Raw genomic sequence first — 8,457 nt, forward strand, 5'->3', positions numbered from 1 at the left:
GGGGCTTGAGGGCCTGGCTCTGTCTCAGAATTTAGTTTTTTTTAGTGTTCTCAAGCCTAGCATTTGACTGCTTTTGCCACAGCTCCATTTCTAGCTTTTGCTGGCTACTTTCAAATCAGAATTTAATGGGAATTTTTTGACTTGGTCTGGTTTCAAACCACAATCCTCAGATTTCATTTTTCTAATTACCTAGGATTAATGACATGAGCCACCAGTGTGGCTTCTACTTTTTCCTCTATATTCATCTAATGCACATACTTACATAGAAATTTAAAACTGAGTATGGAACCAAGATGTACAGTGATGATATTGTCCTGTCAGAAATTCAAGTTAGTAATTTAAATTTCTTAAGACCATACAGAAAAATACTATGATATAGTACAAGAGAATACACTATTGAACATATGAGCTTTAAGAGTTTTCTAATAGGTCAATTATTTATTGTTACCCAATATTAGAAAAAAAGTATAATGCAGAAGTAAAATAGCAGTCCTTTACATGACTACTTAAATTCCTTGTTTTTTTAAAAAAAACACTAGTTTTCATCTAAAAAAGTAGTCCTATCTATTCTCTTCATGTGATTTTTATGACTGAATGTGCTTAATGAGAAGTCAAAATGTATTAGTAATTCTTTGCTATCAATTAAATCTCACTTTTTCTTCTTGGAGAATATAATGATCAACACACTAGTTCAGAATCAGCAAGCAATAGTTCAGAATCGTGCTTACAGTGCAAGTAAATCACCAGTAAGTAATCCTCGATGCCATTTTCCACAAAGTTTTGTCATAGATATAATCGGCCTGCCTTCTCTAGCTGCTTTCCTAGCCTGGACCTATTTCTTTATTGTACAGAAAAAGTGTGATTTAACCGTTTTCAGTCAGATCTGCTCCTAGAATTATCAAAGATTTACATTCTTGTCTGTAATTTGGTCAGAGCTATGCCTCTTTATGTAGACTACTAAAATGTATTTACTAATTTCAAGTAAATACATAATTCTATTTCCATCTTTTTTAAAAAATAAAATTCTATTTGCTCTATAAATTAATCAGAGGCATGGATTTTGTGGCTAGCTAGGTCATTGCACATTGCAGTCTCTCTCTTCCTCTCTTTCATGGTTCTCATAGATAATAAAACTGCTCCATAATTATCCTAATTTTGCTTTTATATTTTGGTTGCATCATTTCACTTTCTGCTCTGTCATTTCCCAAATATTTTATATAGAATGCATTATTTCATATTTTCTCATTCCTAAAAGAAGCTGCACACGAAGACACTACTGGTTCTCCTTTTCATTTGGTACCTTTGAATACGGAGGAACATCTTTCATCTGCTCTCCATCAATTCTCTACTTTCTAGTTAGAATAATTTAAAATAATGAAAATGGAAAACGAGAAAATAAATCATGGTGAAAAAAACAGATGTAGAAAATTCACCGGATTTTTCTGACCAGTTCAACCAACGTGAACTATTGGCGAAATACATGGACACCTCATTTCCACTGTCACTGAAAGTTTCTGCTTAGGCAATTCTGATTAAGATGAAGAAAAAAATGAAAAAATGATGAATGGTATAAATTGCAAGAAAAAAATGGATTAGGATCCAAGCAAATTTCTTCTTTGGGCTGCTGAAAATAATTGGCTTACTACAGTGCAGTGACTACTTTCCAAAAAGGCCACTCATGTGAATACTACAGACGAGGATGAGTATATATCCCTTCATCGGGAAGCCTACAGTGGACACTTAGACATCGTCTGTGAGTTGGTGGCTCAAGCAGCAGATATTCATGCAATAACTGTAGATGGGTGGACACCGTTGCACAGTGATTATACATGGAATAATACTAGTGTGGCCATTTTCTTCATCATGATGCAGATACCAATGCCAAAACTAAAGGCCTTTTGAACACCTTGCACCTTGCTGCTGGGAATAGAGATTGGAAAGATATGTTGGATCTCCTTCTGTTGCACCATTTTATCAAACCAGGTCTGAAGAACAACTTGGAAGAAACTGCATTTGATATTTCCAAAAGGATAAGTATGTATCACTACCTCTTTGAAGTTGTGGAAGGCTGTACATATTGTTCTCTTAAGTTTAATGGTTCGGTTAAGTTTCTTTTTTTCCCTCTTTGTTTTTCTTTTTCTCTTTTTTTTTTTTTGGAGTTTTTTTTTTTTTATTAAGAAAATACCATACAGGAGAGTTACAATTACATGGACAAGGTAATGAGTATATTTCTTATGAAGCATTGTTGCCTCCTCCTTTGTTTTCCATTCCCAACCCTTCCCATCTCCCCCTCACACTCTCCTCCTGCCCTCCCACTACCACCCCCAAGCCAAAGGTGTAAAGTTCGTTTTTCGACATGACGTCTTGTACATCTCATTGTTGCAATGGATCCACCTGTATCTCTATTTAAACGGTTTGTTTTTTTTCCTTCTCCACCACAAATCATACCAACATCAAATACAGTGAAAACAGGGGTTATACCGTGGGAGGGAAATACAAAACAACAAAGAAATCATCTTAAAAATATAATAGAAACAATCGCAAGGAAAAAAAAAGATTTGAATCTTTATCTTGGGGTTCATTTCACCTAACATCAACTTATCTGACCGTTTCTGCTTTTGTCAGACATATACTAGTTATTACAAATAAGGGAAACCATGGGACCTAGGTTTCCTTGGGCCTGGCTTAGTTCACTTAATATAATTGTTTCAAAGTCTTTCCATTTCCTAATAAATGGGGCAATGTCATTCTTTCTGGTGGAGGCATAGAATTCCATTGTGTATATATACCACATTTCCTTGATCCATTCATCTACTGAGGGGCATCAAACATGACCATAAGAAAGCTACCAGAACAAATATATTTATTGCAGCATTATTTACTATAGCTAAGGTATCAATTAAGTTTCTTAAACTTCAAAATGCCAGTCCATTCTTTTGTTTGTTTGTTTGTTTTTCATTGTGAAAATGCCATACAGAGGGGTTACAATTGCATGAGCAAGAAAATGAAAACATTTCTTATCAAGCATTGTTGTCTCTTCCTTTGTTTCCGCTTCCCATCCTTTCTCATCTCCCCCCTGTCCCTGTCCTCCCACCCCAACCAAATTTGTAAAGTTCATTTTTTGACATAACTATTTGTACATCTCGTTGCAATGGGTCCACCTGTATCCCTATTTAAAGGTTTGTTTTTTTTTCCCTTCCCAGCCACAAATTATACCAACATCAAATACAGTGAAAGCAGGGGTTATGCCATGGGGGAGGGACATACAAAGCAACAAAGAAATCATCTTATAAATATGTTCGAAACAATTGCATGAAAGTGCCAGTCCATTCTTTGTGTCCATAGAAAATATTTTCACAATCCAAATAACAGCAATATCTTCCTGTAAAAATTCTGGGGAATTCTTCCAAGTGAATTGTCTGATTTTGATGTTAAAGTATATTCAAGAGTTTGTTTTTGTATACATGTATAATGATTTCTGCAGTTTGTGATTTTTTTAAATCAGAAATAATTTGAATTTATCTGTTGAAATGAGTAGTACAAAAACTAAAGATATTTCTTGTGCTTGTCTGAAAAAGGATATTTTAAAATATTCTATATTCTGTGTTTGCATAATATCCATAATCTATTTCATTCTCTCCTAGATATAATTTGAATTCTACATTGTTTTGTAATACATAGGTTCATTAATAAATGTGTCCTGTAAGATTGCATTCCATATATAAAGTTAAAGATTCCTTTTTTTTTTCTAGGTCCTTATACTAGTATATTTCTTTGGGATAAAATGAGAATTTAACTAATTTCAAAAGTTTTGTAAAGGTTATGCTATGTAAAGGCATTTCTGAGGTGAAGATTTAATACACTGATATGAAACTAACCTTTAATTCTAGGACTTACATGTATTGTTACTCTTGTAATTATGTAATCAACTTTTTAACAACTGCTTTTCATTTCTTGCATCTGAAGAATGAAAAATATGGAATACTATACAAATTTTCATTTCATCCTTGTGCAAGTGCCATGTTAATCTCTGTATTGTTTTAATTTGTGTAGACGTGCTGCTGAAGCATGTAGTATCCTCTAAATTTAAGTAGTTAATGATGCAATCTTCATATAGGCTTATATCTTTGCGTGCCTATTTGTAACAAGGAAACCTTATTGTTCCTAACAATACTATTGATCGTTTTTTCCTAAAATTGTGTATATAGTGGAAAAATTATATTATTTCGTCGATTGCTCACATTTGCAATTTTTTTGTCACTGACTATTTTAAGTCTTTTTCATTTTAGATTTGATCATACTTTGAAGCATTTATAGCTAGGTCCAAAAGTGATGGCTTTTTCAAGTACTTATTTGTCCAACTGAGTTAGCTTTGTTGTGCTAATGGATCCAAAGTAAACCTTGCTTAAGAGCTACTTCTAAACTTCTCCAGCTTAAAATTTCTCAAATGAGGTCTTACTGGCACAAATGTCTACCTGACCCTTTAACCTTCTTCCATGTAGGAACAGACCAAGCAGAATATCTTACCCTGAAATCATACTTTGTCTTACTGGAAGAAAACTAATCTTAGTTACAAGGGATCATAGAGAGATGAACAGTTCAGACAGAACTGTTCAGACCAGAAGGTATTTTATCAAAATATAATTGTTTATGATACCTACCATTTCAAAAGTAGCTAAAGCCAAGAAGGTGAAAAATTGTTCACATGCATGATTACCTAATGTCATGGTCTGTCTACCTTCCAACCAGGAAGGAACTTACACTACTGTCTTTCTATCAACAAATATTTCCATAGCTCCAGGAGAAGTCCATGTGTTTCTCCTCGATATTAGGCCTTAAATTAGTAATGCTTTAATCACAGTGTTTCCTCTTGTCTCCAGACTGTAAATCCACAAATGGTAAAACTTTAGGTCTAGCTCTACGAAATACTGTGGTAGAGATAATGCAATATTACTTTAAAACAAAGTTGTCTTTAATACCCTAACCACCACAGAACAATGTAAAACATGTGCTGTTTTTTTTATTATATTATACATAGATATATATTTTATTTTATATTTGCTGATTTTATATTTCACACAGTGAAACTTACTAGAATTAATTGATAATTTGATAAATAAATTGATAATTATTTATTCCAATGAATAGAATTGGAATATAAATAATTAGGTTTAGGGCTGGGAAGGTGGCTCAGTGGTAGAGCGCTTGCCTTGCATAACTGAGGCCCTGGATTCGATTCCTCATCACCACATAAGCAAAAAGAAAAAAGCCAGAAGTGGCGCTGTGGCTCAAGTGGTTTGACCGCTAGCCTTGAGCTGAAGAGCTGAGGGACAGCACCCAGGCCCAGAGTTCAGGCCCCACGACCGGAACACCCCCCCCAAAAAAATAAATAAAATAAAAAAAAATAATTAGGTTTAGAATATATATCGGAATATAAAAAGTATCGATGTAATGTCTTGAGTATAATCTTGTGATACCTTCTAAGTGTTCTTGGTCTTCTGAATTCACATGGTAAAAAAATGTTGTTTTCCTCTAATCTATAAGGGATTTTAGTCTGCTGCCCTGTTCATGGTTTTAACTCGCTGGTCCCAAAATGTTTTTCTCCATATTTCTGAAGCATTCCTACTGATTATACCCAAATTTTGCTGATATGATCTCTAAAAGATATTATTCTTCTGCAGGACCCATGGGTCCTAGGATCCCAGGTCCCAGTTACCTGCATCATCAGATAACAGGTGCAAGACTTCTCACCTAGGCCCATACAACATGCCAACAGAATGTAATTGAAGACCCATCTTAATTTCTCATTTCCTATAATATTTTAGGGCCTCAATTCTTTGAGAAGAAGGAATTAGCAGTAAGCAATTGTGAAATGCAAGGGAACTTAAAATGAAGGATGAGATCATAAAATCTGAGAGAAAGTACTGTAATTCAAATTTTCAATTTACAGATGACCAGACCATATCAGTGAACAACATCACAAAGTGTCACAAAATTATTTTTAATACCCCTCCCCTAATGATTAATGAAAGATTTCAGTCCAGCATTAGTGGGCCCAGAAAATATTACCTGGAAAAATAGATCTGTAATTGGTCTAACCAGGCCCGGAAAACTTGACTTAGAGGTCAAATGTAATCCAGAAAAACATTAATTGTGAAGATCCTTAGTGCTTCAAAACTTTGGTACTCCAGTAAAACTTGGTTCTGTGGTATAAAATGTTGTCATTCTCAAAACATTTAATCTCCTAAAAGTGTATTTTTTTTTCAAATAAACTTTTAAATATCACAATCGCCAAAATAACATTTGACAAATAGATGATACTCAGTGACATTATAAGCTTTTCAAGTGTAGGGAGCAAGTTACAATAGAGTTGATTTATTTACCCAACACTAATGCCATTGTTTCAACCACTCATTAAAGTGTAGAAATAATACCACCCACCATTTGTGTTGTTCAGTAGGTGCCTTCCAGAAATATGTTAAATAGATCAACCTCCCAAATTTCAAACTCAAACATAAACTAATAAAGTAAATTTCATCACTTAATAAGGTACATTTTAAAAAGCCACAAAGAGTTGCCTTATCATACGTTGTTTTATGTTTTCCCTATAAGTCTAACATAGTAAGTCTTGAATATAGATACTCATCAGAGATGTGACAAACATAAAATCTGTCTTCTATTTCTATCACATTCCTCTATAGTAGTAAATTTTAATTTTCTTCTTTTTCCAAAACTTATAGGTAGTAGAAAATATTATCCCATAGAAAGTAAAATAATCACACACCATTGTACATAGACATTTATAAAAACTGATAGTTAGGAATACATTCTAAGCCATTTTTAAACTTTCTTGTTGACTAAAGATTAATCTTTCAAATGAATGAGAATAAAATCAAGTCTAGGGGCTTCACATCTCCAGTCTTGCACATTATTATTGCAGATGAACAAATTATGGAAATGTAAGTTGACATAAGTTCAAGTATATACAGGATTGAATCTCCAAAGAATGAAAACAAACCTTTCAAAATATTAACAGACAGTTTAACAGAACGATTATCAGGAAGTTGAAAGCAGAGAGGAATAATAGTAAAGACATAGAATGAATGAAAAATGGAACAAGGGACAAGTACAGCTAGAATAGTCAATGTACACATATGATAAAGGAAGTGGTAAATCTGAAATAAATCTTGGAGAAGGGGTTGATTGACAATGATAGAAGGAGTGAATCTGATCCAGGGGCATTGGACAATTAAATGGACATATTTAATTGTTACACACTTGCACAACCTTTTGAAATTCAGTTAAAGAACACACAAAAATCACAACCAAACAGCAATCTTTAGAGAGTATGAGCATGACCTCTCAAAAATTTAAGCTGTTAATGGAAGGCAGTTTTGGGAAAAGCAAACAAAGATATTCAAAGAGGGAAGTTTACGGTAGGTGAGAATTTTGAACAGATTTAAATAGATTGTCTAAAGTTATAAATCACCTACATCTGCTGCAAATACTATCTTTCTTCTGCGAGTTCTCTTTGTCTGAAGTGGACACTCCAGTACTGAGACATACTTGATAGCTTGTGAAGATAGAATGAAATAAACAAGATCAAGGACCCGTTACTACACTGGAGAGAAAACAATTCTCTGTTTTCTTTCATCTCTCTTCACTACTCTCTCTTCATACTTTTAAGTCAATGATTTTGAATTATATATTTCCTTCTTTGTACTGACAAAGTAATTGGTCAAAGTAATTCACTAAATATTATTTTCAATTTTTTTCTTTTCTTTTCTTTTCCTTTTTGTCGGTGGTGGGGCTTAAACTCTGAGCCTGAACGCTGTCCCTGAGCTCTTCACCTCAAGGCAAGCACTCTACCACTTGAGCCACAGCACTACTTCCGGCTTTTTTCTTTTTACTTATGTGGTGCTGAGGAATCGAACCCAGGGCCTCATGAATGCAAGGCAAGCGCTCTACCACTGAGCCACCTTCCAGGACCCATTTATTTGTTTGTTTTTGTTGGTCATGGGGCCTGAAGTCTGGGCTTAGGCACTGTCCCTCAGCTATTCAGTTCAAGAATAGCAATCCACCACTGGAGCCACAGTGCCACTTTTGGCTTTTTTTTTTCTGCTTATGTGGTGCTGAGGAATTGAACCCAGGCCCTCATGCATGCAAAGTAAGCACTAAACTATTGAGCAACCTTCCTAAACCTACTATATTATTTATTGTGTATTTATTTTACATCTTTTTTTTGGGGGGGGGTCCGGTTGTGGAGCCTAAGCTCTGGGCCTGGGTGCTATCCCTAAGATCTTCAGCTCAAGGCTAGCACTCTACCACTTGAGCCACATCGCCACTTCCAGCTTTTTTCTTTTTGCTTATGTGGTGCTGAGGAATCGAACCCAGGGCTTCAGGCATGCAAGGCAAGCGCTCTACCACTGAGCCACCTTCCCAGCCCCCATTTTTTTC

At 34.8% G+C, this 8,457-nt stretch overlaps 1 pseudogene; it reads right to left on the reverse strand.

The window, feature by feature from the left end:
• Positions 1-3,970: 3,970 nt before the first annotated feature.
• LOC122114725 lies at positions 3,971-4,070 on the reverse strand (annotated as a pseudogene).
• Between the last annotated feature and the right edge of the window lie 4,387 nt (positions 4,071-8,457).

The sequence above is a fragment of the Dipodomys spectabilis genome, unplaced genomic scaffold (assembly GCF_019054845.1).
Source record: "Dipodomys spectabilis isolate Male_0828 unplaced genomic scaffold, ASM1905484v1 ptg000108l, whole genome shotgun sequence".
In the NCBI taxonomy this organism is placed as follows: domain Eukaryota; kingdom Metazoa; phylum Chordata; class Mammalia; order Rodentia; family Heteromyidae; genus Dipodomys; species Dipodomys spectabilis.